A 13,464-nucleotide genomic window follows, 5' to 3' on the forward strand; every position below is an offset into this window, starting at 1 on the left:
ATTAATAAGGAGATATTTTAAATTTTATTCCTAATTCTATTTTACAACTCAAACTACATTATAAACAATATTTTACATACAACAACAAGTTTTAAACTTGTACAAAATAACGTTTTCCTCTGATTGGCTCCACTACTCCCAAAGGATCATGGGAGTTGATTAAATCATGAATTTTTCTCCATTCATTTCCCTTATATCAACCACCAATCCTCAAAAAAAGTTGGAATCATAAACAAATTACTGTCCCAATAAGGATTTCCCTAAAATTAAAAAAAATATTTTCAAACATACTCAGAAATTTCAATTACTTATGAATTTTTTACAACTTTAAAATAATTTTTTCTCCTTAAAATACACATCCCACTCTCAAACAATGAGAATTAAACTTTACAAATATATTTTATCCACTAATTAACCAAAAAATGGTAAATACACTGAGATTCTCAGACGTTTTGTTTTAACCACGATAAATAGGAACACGTGTGAGCAAGACTTCCCCCCCAAAATACATTACAAAACACAATAGAATGAAATACCACAATAAAATGAAATACTTGTTCTACTACTACTACTTATGGTGAGTATACTGATGACATGATGCTATTGTGATTGTTAATAACAGTATGTAACAATAATACTATATAATGATAATATTTATAATAATATAGTAGAAATATGTGTTCTGCTGCTGCTTCATTGGAGAAAAAAAAACATTCAGCCCCTCTGCCCTGTCCAAGATGAAACACTAAAACATTTGACTTCGGCTAACAATAGTCTTTGGCTTCCACTGACTGCATTTCCACTGGATTTGCACTCAAAATAACTGCTTTTTAATGCTTTGTGAGTGTGGGAATCATGGGGATTGTGACTTGATCAGGTGGATGCAATGGTTTTTTTTGTCCACCAGATTGAGGTCATTGACCACTGATCACAACAGTTTTTTCAAGCTTCAACATCTTGAATCAACTTTATCAGTGTTCAAGTCAAGTCAACTTTATGATCAATAATGCCATATGTGCAGGACATACAGAGAATTGAAATAGTGTTTCCCTCTTATCCCCGGTGATAACAAGAGTATAAATATTTCAGATATGGCGAGATGAACCAAATGAACGGTATAAATAGAAACAGAATTATCAGTGGAATATCAATAGAAATATGGCAATGTGAACAGAATTACAGTAAACATATAAATGAGATGCTCTCCAAAAAAAAATCCACCACTACAAACGTGCTCCTAACACTATTCTGGAGGAACAATTTGGACTTCCACACTTTTTCACTCCTGACCGTCCCCTATCATTATTATTTTCATTTATTGTTCACTTCATTTGTTGTTGTTGTTGCTGCTTTTTGGTGTGATGTTTTAAATCCATGTTTTATTTTGCTACACAGGACAACGCCTTGAATACATCGATTTTATTGCATTAATATACAATACATAATACAATCAAATGAAATACGACAATAGAATGAAATACAACAATAGAATGAAATACAACAATAGAATGAAATACAACAATAGAATGAAATACTTGTACTTCTACTACTACTACTAATGGTAACCGTACTGATGACATGATGGTCGTGTGTTTGTTAACAACAGTATGTAATAATGTAATAATAACAACACACTTTGGATCTCTCTGTGTGTATGTAATTATAATAACACTATATAATAATCATATTTATAATAATATAGTAGTAATATGGGTCTGTTGTACTGCTGCTACTGCTGCTACATTCACTACTGACCGTCCCATTCGCTTATAATGGAGAGTGTTTTTCCCTGAATATCTCAGGGACCGAAGGTCGTAGCTGCCGGCCACTGCCACCAATGGAAAGAGCACCCCTGAAAATGGGGGGGTAGCCAAAGTCCTGAGTCTCTGGCACCCCGGAAAATAGCGTGTCCACGGAGCCGGACGCGGACACGCTTGGCTATTATCCCCTTACCTAACCCTAACCCCTAACCCTAACCCTAACCCCTAACCCTAACCCTAACCCTAACCCACCCACAGACACACACACACACTCATTTATTTATTTTAATAAATATCAATAACTATGTCATTGACGTGTCTTTTTTCTCCCATGTCCCTCTCTCTCTTTCTCTCTCTCATTGCAGGCATCTCTGACTCCAGAACTGAAGGAGTTATTATTATCTGACTTATCATCATTATTATTATTATTATTAACAACAATACTTAATTAATTATTATATGAATTGTTGCTGCTATCATTAATAATCAATAACTTCTTTACACTGTTATTGTTTAAATTTTAACTAGTCAGAGCTGATACCTGATGTTGCTCAAGTGTTCCGGTCTCTCTCGCCTCCCCCTCACCACTGTTTCTCTGCTCTCCCCAACCAGTAGAGGCAGATGACCATCCACATTGAACCTGGTTCTGCTAGAGGTGTCTCCCTGTAAGTGAGGTAGTTTTTACTCTTCACAGTTGCCAAAGTGCTTGCTGATTGTGGGAACTGTTAGGTTTCTCTATATTAAGCAAGATTTTAAGGTCTTGACCTTCTATGTAAAGTTCCTTGAGATAATATATATTATCATTTGGCGCTATACAAATAAAATTGAATTGAATTGAATAGGTGATGGGAAAATAATAACAATAATTAATTGAGCAGTAGTATCGCAATATATTCAGTAAACTGTACAAAAATAATAATATGTTTTTTCTTCTTTCATGAACATATTTTCCACTTCATATTATGCACACATAAAATTAACAAAACATTCATAGCATCTGTAAACAATACTATATAACAACACTCAAGCATACTATCTATATAACAACAGATCTGAACTGTGTTTGTTCTCAAGTGGGTTGTTTTATACATTTTTAATAACGTTATACGGATCACATTATAGCGTGACATGTTTCTGGTTAAGATTAAAAGTATGCTGACAGAAATTTCATGCGTGCCCCTTTAAGGGACTAGTGACACTACAGGCAGGGCCTGCGTGATGCTGCAGCAGAGACCTGATGGAGAGAGCAGAGGAGAAAATGGAGAAAAACGAGCTTTAATAAGCAGAAAAAGAGTGAAAAAAGTTGATTTAGCAGTTGAAAAATATAACTTACCTGGTCGGGAACTGACGGGGATTTTATGAGAACTAAGTCACACTGGTTTTGGTGAGTTTTGTTTTTATTTTCTTGCAATTTTGCTGCGTTGTACCTTTTTAGCGGAAAGCTAATGCTAAAAACGTAGCTATTCACAAGGAAATGCTCCGTCATAACCTGTTTATCAGTAAATTTTTTGGGTTTATGAAGACTGTGAATGTTACAAAAGTGTCTGTAAGCTGTATAAATGAAAGGTATGCGCTGTAGTTTGTGTGGGAGACGGAGCCGTGAGTTGAAAGAGACCGCTCCGCTGCCATTTTGAGACGAAAAAACACCGTAGCAGTAACGTTACAAGTCAGAAACTGTGAAACATTTATTTGTGTGATTTGAGGATTTAAAAAGAGATTATTTGTGTTTATGACCTGTTACACAGGTCAGGTTTTTTGCTCGGTTTGAAGCTGGGTCGGAGCAAGGACTGTGCACACACAGACGGGATTCAAGATGGCGAGCCAGACCCAGACCTTCACCTTCAACTCATCTACTCCTTCGCGCTAGTGAGGAAATCTTCGGCTTATGGTGACTCGCCGCCAGAGTGGTAGGAGTATCAGGAACTAGTTTGATCTGAACTGATTGATTTATTATTATTTTCGGACTAAATCGAACTGAAACTTTTCATTGAACCGAACACTTGAACTCATGTTGAACTCGATTCGAAAGTGTCATACTTTTATTTGCATGTTGAGTGTGATTGGAAATGATTGTGGTCCACTTTGATTTGATTATGTAACTGAAGGTATTCTCTTACATTTAAAAGAAAGGGAAAAAAGAGTTAACTCAGGAGGAAAAATTCTAAAAATAGATGCAACCTAGGAGAAAAAAGACTGGTTTAACTTAACTTAGATTAGCTTTACTGAAATAAACTAGGAGAACTAAAGAACGAAAGGAAAGAGTGAAATACTCTTTTCAATTATACTTGCCTTAGTATTAGGAACCTGCAGGGTATTTGTTTTGTTTTCTGTACTGTATTTTATATGTGTGTTTTGCATTCAGTAAATTGCCGGCCTTTTGTACTTAGAGCAACGGTCTCTGGTGTGATTATTCTTGCTTCCCACTCCTTAGAACCTAGAACTGGTCCAGTGGCGCAGTAAGTGGGGTGATACCGGTGCTACAAATTCAATTAAATTTTATTTGTATAGCGCCAAATGATAATATACATTATCTCAAGGAGCTTTACATAGAAGGTCAAGACATTAAAATATTGTTTGATATAGAGAAACCTAACAGTTCCCACAATGAGCAAGCACTTTGGTGACTGTGAAGAGTAAAAACTCCCTCACTTACAGGGAGAAACCTCTAGCAGAACCAGGTTCAATGTGGACGGTCATCTGCCTCTACTGGTTGGGGTGAGCAGAGAAAAATGGGGAGAGAAGAGAAACAGTGGGGAGGGGGAGGCGAGAGACCGGAACACTTGAGCACCATCAGGTATCAGCTCTGACTAGTTAAAATGTAAACGATAACAGTGTAAAGAAGTTATTGATTATTAATGATAGCAGCAACAATTCATATAATAATTAATTAAGTATTGTGGAGAAGTGCTCTGTGGATGATGGGAGTTTCCCCAGCAGTCTAGACCTATAGCAGCTTAAGGGATGGTTCAGGACTCACCTGATCCAGCCAGGCTTTATCAAAAAGGAATGTTTTAAGTTTAACTTTAAATGCACAGAAGGTGTCTGCCTGGTAGCTGAATGCTCTACCTCATGTTCTACTCTTACAGACTCTTGGAACCACACGAGAGCCTGTGTTTTGGGAACGAAAACACCTACTGTCTTCACCTACTGTAGATGGTTGAGAGAGAGTCTGAGCCAGGGACAGTAAATATGGTTGAGGTTCCATCAATAAGGTGAGTAATTAAAAATGTGATACCTTACAATATACTGTGATGTAAACTGTGTTCTGAGAATGTTTTGGAAATCTGTGGGGATTTATGTAGGTAACATTAATTTGACAACCTTTACCATTTCTATTGGGGAGCCAATTTCACGGCTATGCTCAGTATCAAATTCTAAATCCACATTAAAAAATTGGGGGGTAAAAAAAATGAAAAGATGAGGAGGGCAGTTGATTTTCATGTGATTTTTACTATGTTGTAGACTGGTTTGTTTTAAATGTCCCCAGGCAAAATGGAACGTGCGTAACTTGTAGGTACTACAGTACCAGTATAGTGCCTGGAAAAGATAATATTGGTTACATGCATGATGCCTCGAGCTGCAACTGACAAGTAACACAGAAAGTGAGGGTAAACAAATGCACGTAAGAGGCATTGTCATCATCCACAGGGTCTTCTCCTGTGTCTTTTCACTCTGTAATGTGTATACTGATGACTGCCGCAGCTGGCATGACAACAGATTACTTTTCAAATTTGCTGATGACTCTGTGACAGTCAGTCTCCTCCATGCGGATGAGAACAGCCATGGTCCCATTGTGGATTGCGAATCTGTATTGTTGTGACTGCCTTTTTACTACTAAATGTGACAAAAACCAAGGACATGAGTTTTAGGCATCAGCCCTCAAACTCTCAGAGTACTATCATCAAGGGGCAGGTGGTAGACTTTGTAAAGAACTACGGTACAAGTACCATGGGATGATTATTAACTATGATCTCTCTGATGACTATGTCCCTGATGATGGCTGTTTGTATTACGGATAGCATGTGGCTGATCCTTTATTCAGTAGAACATGTAGTAACATGTCCATGTTCCATGCTGTTTATTTAAAAATAATTTACTTGTCTTCTTGTACAATGCTCAATGATATAGATATCCATTCCAGATTTCTGCATCATACCTTGGAATTGTATCCATAATTAATTATGAAAATAAATCCAGTTTATGATTTGTGATATATGACAATTTGATTCTGACTGATCATAATTCAAGGTCAGCTTTAATTTGCCTCAATTCAAGATACCTTAAATTAAGTTTAAAGTTAGAATGTCATTGTGGAAATCCTGAACTAGAATTGTGACTAATGAAGCATTGTGTTAGTTCATGCAGGACACGGAGTCATGTGCTCAGCTATACCGATAGGTTTATGGGTGCTCGTCAGTCACCCACCAATCACAGCCCATTCTCTCACCAAAGCGGTCCCTTTAAATACGACCTCATCCTCACTGATCCCTGCGAAGCTCTAACACTTTTAGCACTGTAATGGAAATTTTACATTCGTGTATGTATAATTGCATAAACAGACATGTATGTGGAGGACTGACCAAATGGTTGATTGTTCATCTAAAAGGGCAACTTTAAGGTTTACTGTGGTGGCTTAAGAGACTTGAGTTTAATGGCCTCGAGAAACCACAACTTTATGGTATCTCGTATCTCTGATTGGGATCAAACAACTGGGATCTCACAGGGGGGGAGTCATCCACAGAACATGTAAACAAAAGGACAGGATGTCTCCTCCACTGAGTGAAAATACAGAAGGGTAATATATACCTTTGCATGCTTAGTGGGAGGGGGCTGTGAGTTATAAGAACACAGATTCTCCTATGTTCTTTGCTCATTTGTGCATGTCAATCAGGTGATGTGTACTAATGAGTCCATCTGCAGATGGTGAATTAAACTTAAAAAAAGAAGTGTTTGACTTTGTGCTTGTTTCACAGAAACTGCCACCACAGCACCGAGTCCAAACACGGTTGTGGTAAATCATCTTAAACAAAAGTACCTTGCCTGCTACGCCCACTGGGCGCTCTGCATATGTCCCCTGTTTTATCTCAGCCTACTGCTCGGCTAACCAGGGAACATCCAAAGAATGGAGCCTTCAGCGCCAATCATAACTGTGTCCCCATTTGCAACAAATGGGTAAAGCATGACAAAGGGTTCCTGACTGAACTCGGAATTAAATGGTTAATATCTGAAACTATAATAGTTCAACTGAATTGTAGATATCTAATGTCATTTTAATTCTACCATTACCTGTCTTGACATGTACTGTAGATGCTTGAGAGAGTGTCTGAGCCAGGGACAGTAGACATCACTGAGGTTCCATCAATAATGTGAGTATTGAAACACATGATATTTTACAATATACTGTGATGCAGATTCTCAGAAAGTTACAGAAATTTGTGGGGAAAAATTGTTTGCAGATGCTATGAATGTCGTGTTAATTTCTGACACTCAGTTCACATTTATAGAGTTGGCTTGTTTTGTCAAGAAATCATCCATGTAAATTAAAAGAACATGGAACAAATTATTTATCATGTATTGCTATATTTATTTCTTTACCATTTTCACTTTCAGTGTGGCCAGAGGCATTATGTTTTCAGCTTATCCATCCATCTGTCTGTCCCATTCATGTGAAAGCGATATCTCATGAACAACTACATCATGTAAGTCAAAGGTCGAAAGGTCAAGCTCACTTGACTTTGCATTGTTTTGAATACAAAGGAAATATCATTACATGTGGCACAAACATTCACTTGGCCTCAATGATGACTTGAATAGAATTCAGTTGTCAAAGATCAAATGGCAAGGTCACTAGGACCTCACAAAGCACACTTCTTGCCTTGTAAATGCGATACGCGCAGTACCTCAAAGTAATGGTTAATATTTACCAGTGTGTTAGGTGAATGTGTATATGTGCTCAGGAAACAATTTGTAATACGGTCTGTTCATGTAGCGTGAAGTAATATTGATAATTACATGACGACGATTAAGTTAACATAAGGCACATCAATCTCCTGCAATGCTAACTGTGCGCTGTCTGTGGAATAGTAGTACACCGTGGCTGTGGAAAAACTATGTGACTAGTGTTGTTGCAAGCAGTCTATTTTAAATTGATTTTTTCAGAAATAATTGCGTTACTGAGTGTACTGTTCTAAATTGTGAGTTGCAATATATTATCAGTATATTAGAAGTAAGCCGAGTTAAAGAATATTTTGTGAAATGCTATATTTGTTTATCTTACATGCTTATGTTTACTTTATTACTGGTATCCAAAGTTGTTTAATGAATGCAGGTGCTAGGTCACAGATTAGACATGTTAAATGTCTGTTTGGATGTACATTGTCTATAGTAATATTTCAGTATAGTCTATTGACGTATGTAATATTTCAGTTCTGTAGATATTCAGCAGTAATTGTACACATTGTGGCATTTGTATTTACAGTAGGTGGTTACCCTGATAATGAGTCATAATACACATGATCTGAGAAAAGTATGTGTCCATTTATCGTTCATTCAAATACTCCCTTTTTCAGGTATTTTACACTAGAAAAACAGCTTCCGGCTATGGCGACCTGAATGTAGTTGTGCTTCCTGGGTCCCAGGGGGAACCTCTACTTAAAACTTGGGGCCCCTGGGTGGTTTTGGGCTCGAACTGAGGTAGGAGGTAGGTGGAAAAAATTTGATCTTTTGACCTGCAACACCCAGAGCTTTAATAACACATAGGGAGCCTTCTGGGGTGAGAGGAGAGGCAGTGTGCAAAATGTCAGAGCTCTAGCTGGTCAGGGGCCCAAACTGCGAATCTTTGATATCATCTACATTTGCCACTGCCTGTTTATATCTTTGAATGACTTCTATTTTTGATATTTTATATTTCATGTTGAATGCTGTTTGCACCGGGGATAAGAGGGAAACGCTATTTCAATTCTCTGTATTTCCTGCACATATGTCATTATTGATCATAAAGTTGACTTGACTTGAACACTGATAAAGTTGATTCAAGATGTTGAATCTAGGAAAAACTGTTGTGATCCGTGGTCAATGACCTCCATCTAGTGGACGAAAAAAACCATTGCACCCACTTTATCAAGTCACAATCCCCATTATTCCTACACTCACAAACCATTAAAAAGCAATGATTTCGAGTGCAAATCCAATGGAAATGCAGTCAGTGGAAACCAAAGACTATTGTTAGCAGTAGTCAAGTGTTTTAGTGTTTCATCTTGGACACTGCCTTTGTTATTTGTCTGTAGCCATGTCCAAACTCTTCCACAAAGGGCCGAGTGGCTGAATGTTTTCTTGCCAATTCAAGATTCAACAATTTTTACTGTCAAATACACACAAGAACACACACGTTCCCCTGTGAATTGAAATTCTTGTGCTGTCCTTTCTGGAATACCAGGGGACCAAAATTGACATTCAAATACAATATTTACATCAAATACAATGAGAATATGAAACATGTTTAAGAGTAAGGTGAAAACAAGGGTAATGAGGTGAGTAGGGTGAGTATTGTGCAAAACTGAGCAGTGCAAATGTATGCAATGTAAATGTAAACAGTACAATTGGAAATAGTTTAATAATGGAGCTAGCTCTCCTGTGAACCCTGCCTGCGGTGGTAAATGCTCTGCAGAGAGGGCAGTGAGTTCTTGATGATTTTTTCTGCTGTCTTCGCCACTCTCTGCAGGCGTTTGCGGTCCATAGTAGATGTGCTGTCGTACCACACGGTGATGCAGCTGGTCAATATGCTCTCAATGATGCAGCTGTAGAAGTTGCTGAGGATCTTAGGAGTCATCCCAAACTTCCTCAGCCTCCTCAGGAAGTACAGCCGCTGTTGAGCCTTCATGACTAGCTGTGTGGTGTTTAATGTCCAGGTGAGGTCCTCACTGAAGTGGACCCCGAGGTATTTAAAGCTGAAATGAATGAAGCAGCAGCAGCACAACAGACACATATTACTACTATATTATTATTACTTTGGCTACCCCCCCATTTTCAGGGGTGCTCTTTCCGTTGGTGGCAGTGCCCGGCAGCTATGACCTTCGGTCCCTGAGATATTCAGGGAAAACACTCCCCATTATAAGCGAATGGGATGGTCAGTAGTGAAAGTTTCACCAAGTGTGGAGGCCCAAATCGTTCCTCCAGAATAGTGATAGGAGCATGTTTCAGGTCATTTGTAGTCTTGGTGGTGGTGGTTTATAGTGGTGGATTTGTTTTGGAGAGCATCACATTTATATTTGTACTGTAATTCTGTTCATACTACCATAATTATATTCCACTGATAATTCTGTTTATATTTATACTGTTCATTCTGTTCATCCTGCCATATCTGCCATATTTATACTCTTGATATGGTCTAGATTTGACACTGCCTCTGTGTGGCACAAAACAACTGGAAACAGTGGCTCTGCCTGCACAAAAGCACTGGAGATGACGAAAGAAGCTTCGAGCCACTTTGTGAAGAAAGGTTCATCTTCTGAACTAAAGTTGCAATTTTAAGCTTCTCTCGCCATCTCCAATGCTTTTGTGCACGCAAAGCCACTGTTTTCAGCTGTTTTGTGCACACAGAGCCACTTTATGAATAAATAACATTATTGATGACCAGTGGAGAGACCTTGGACCATCATTTCAGACAGTCAGTGACTGGCATTTAACCATGACGCCTGATCTATTCACCTTGCATGAATGCTTTCAGTTTCAAATTTTCTCCAAATCAGTGTTTTCCTGCCACACGATCATTGTATGTGGTTGATGACTATCTCCATTTTCATATCATGTTGTCAAACCAATCAGATGTTCTCCTGCTTGTAGACTTGCCAGAAATGCTGTGGGCAAAGGACAAATACGATGTGGGCCTCATCAGAAACTGTGACCCAGTTACAATTACCCCAAAATCTGAATATCGACCATGTAAACAATGGTACCCAGTCAGACAGGAAGCTGTGGATAGGATACGCCCTGTTTTTGCATCTCTCCTGCAGGCTGGTGTAATTATCCCCTGCCCTGATTCGCCAGTCCATACTCCACTGTTTCCAGTTAAGAAAATCAGAGTGTTGTATATTGAGGTAGCGATGATGTGAAGATGATGAAGGAATCGCCGATTGACACCGTTTGATTGTTTGAAAGGTTTATTACAAAAAGTTCAGCATCAATACAAGCACTGCAATCTGCCTGGAGAGAGATCTGGGGCCAATGTGAATCTCTTCTCCCTAACAGCTTCAACTCCCCGTTTATATAGGAGAGTTGTTTTTGTGAATCTAAAGAAAACACATCTGGCTTTCATCCAGCCCACCTCATCTGTTTGGTAACAGGGAGGGAAAGGCACCAGCTCAAATTTAGGGTGACAGTTTAAGCCGTGACCTAATGCATTAATGTATACATTCAGTTTTTCTCAGAAAACCTAAACTTATAGGCCTCTGAATTCCTCAGGACCTATGGGCCTCAAACTCAGAGATCAGCTTCCTTTAAAGAGAACACAACACATGACATTTCAGACACCACAAGAGATAAAGGTCAGCCTATTGAGTGGTGATTTGTGCAGGATTTGAAGGCTGTGAATGACGCTGTAATTGCTCGATCACCCATTGTTCCCAACCCGTACACGTTGCTTTCCCAAATTCCGCCTGATGCAGAGTGGTTTTCGGTTGTAGATTTATCCAATGCTTTTTTTTAAACGTTCCTGTCCACAAGGACAGCCAGTACTGGTTTGCTTTTAACTTTGAAAACAAGGCCTACACATTCAGACGCCTTTGTCGAGGCTACTGTGAGCCTACTTCTCTGCTAAACTTGACCCAGTGGCAGCTGGCCCTCCACAAAGCTTGTGTGCAGTGGCCGCCTGTGAAAAAGCAGTTCTTGCCTCACGTGACATCGTAGGCTACTCTGACTTGACACTTCTTGTTACTCATGCTGTGTCTCTCATTCTCACAGAACAGAAGACCTCACATCTTTCTGCTGCTAGCTGTTCTTCTTGATATGCCCAACATCACAGTGAAACGCTGTTCAACCTTGAATCCAGCCACGCTTCTCCCGCTTCCAGATGACGGGTGGAGAACACAACTGTGTTGCTGAACTACAAGTCCAGTGTTCACCACAACCTGACCTTTCTGATGAACTATGACTTGATTCTGTATGTAAATGGGTCCGCCTCACGTGAACCCGGTCTCTGGTACTAACTTTGTTGGTTTTTCTGTCTATTCTGATAGTGACATTCTCTTCTCTGGTCCTTTTCCTCATCACCTCTCAGCCCAGGCAGCAGAACTCATTGTGCTCACTGAAAGCATGCAAATTGGCTACTGGTAAAACACTCACAGTTTACAAAGACTCCGGATATGCATTTGGTTTCACTCATGATTTTGGTGCTCTCTGCAGGCACAGGTAATTTTTGGTTGTTCACCATGGCCTCACCATTAGAAGGTAAATCTCACTGCTTAGTGATGGTCAACATGTGGTCAAAATGGGTTGAAGCCTTTCCTGCTTCAAAACAAACTGCAAGTGTAGTCACCAAAGCACTGTTACAAGACATCATTCCACAATGGGGGATTCCTAGCAGAATCTAAAGTGACAAAGCTGTCAAACAACTCAGCTCTCATCTAGGAATGGATGTGCGAACACACTGTGCATATCATCCAGCCAGTGGCGGAGCTTTGGAACGAGAAAATGCACACTCAAAACGAAGCTCGCAAAGTGCTGTGAAGACAGAGGTCTCACATGGACAAAGGTCCTGCCTCTGGCGCTGATGTATATGAGGATGAGAAAACGAACCAGGTCTAACCTTTCACCTTATGAGATTCTTTTTGCAACTCCTCCCCACATTGGTGCGGGTCTTTCACCCTCTCCACTTCCCGCCACAGACTTGTGTGATATGCATGATATGTTGTCCTATTGTTCTAACCTGACTAATGCTCTTTCAGACATCAGGAAACAGGTGACATCTTCCCTTCCTCATCCAGTGACTGAACCACTTCACGACCCCCGTCCAGGCGACTTCGTGGTGGTCAAAGACTTTCGGAGAAAGAACTGGCGCTCACTCAGGTGGCAAGGCCCCTACCAGGTGCTACTCACAACCCACACTGCAGTGCTGAGAGAGCCACCTGGATCCACACTAACCATTGCAAAGGAGTACTGGCTCCATCTGAACAGCTGACGCCTCCAGCTGAAACCACACACACTGATACTCCCACAGGTTGAGAATCACAGAGAGTGTCGTGTGATTAGCACATGAGCGTTCTGCCACAACAGTTGTCTCTTATGTTTCCTGTTTACCTGACTGTATAAAACCTTCTTCTTTCCCTATTCGGAGTTGTTCCACTCTGAGCATTCATGCTAAGTGTGAAACCCTCTGCAGAGCTTTCTATTAAATGACCTAAAGACAACTGTCTGAGAAACTCTTTATTTTACATCTCAAGATAAATTTCCACCACAAGTGTAACCACCTACTGTAAATACAAATGCCACAATGTGAAATTACAAGTGCAATAAGTACAAACATTTTTTTTTTACATAAAGAGTAATTGACGTTTGGAAAGAATTCAATCCTAAGGGAAGACTATACATTTTTCTCAGCACCACATCAAATATAATCCAGGATAGATAATTTTTTCATGTTCAGTTAGGACAGTTATAGGATCGAAAATTGTGAAATTGGAGTGAGAGACATATCAGACCATAGTCCTGT

At 39.5% G+C, this 13,464-nt stretch overlaps 1 long non-coding RNA gene across 4 annotated transcripts; it reads left to right on the forward strand.

Moving 5' to 3' along the window:
• The first annotated feature begins 299 nt into the window (after window positions 1-299).
• Window positions 300-13,162, forward strand: LOC138411374 (uncharacterized). Of its 4 annotated transcripts, XR_011244012.1 has the most exons (7): window positions 311-3,144; window positions 3,506-3,667; window positions 4,847-4,972; window positions 6,734-6,976; window positions 7,068-7,126; window positions 7,371-7,459; window positions 8,330-13,162. It is a non-coding gene; the product is annotated as an uncharacterized lncRNA (long non-coding RNA). The 4 variants fall into 4 exon arrangements; XR_011244014.1 differs by having other exon boundaries at window positions 300-3,144; window positions 3,506-3,648; window positions 4,847-6,976; XR_011244011.1 differs by having other exon boundaries at window positions 305-3,144; window positions 4,847-6,976.
• Window positions 13,163-13,464: the final 302 nt, after the last annotated feature.

Source organism: Paralichthys olivaceus, chromosome 9, assembly GCF_024713975.1.
Source record: "Paralichthys olivaceus isolate ysfri-2021 chromosome 9, ASM2471397v2, whole genome shotgun sequence".
In the NCBI taxonomy this organism is placed as follows: Eukaryota; Metazoa; Chordata; class Actinopteri; order Pleuronectiformes; family Paralichthyidae; genus Paralichthys; species Paralichthys olivaceus.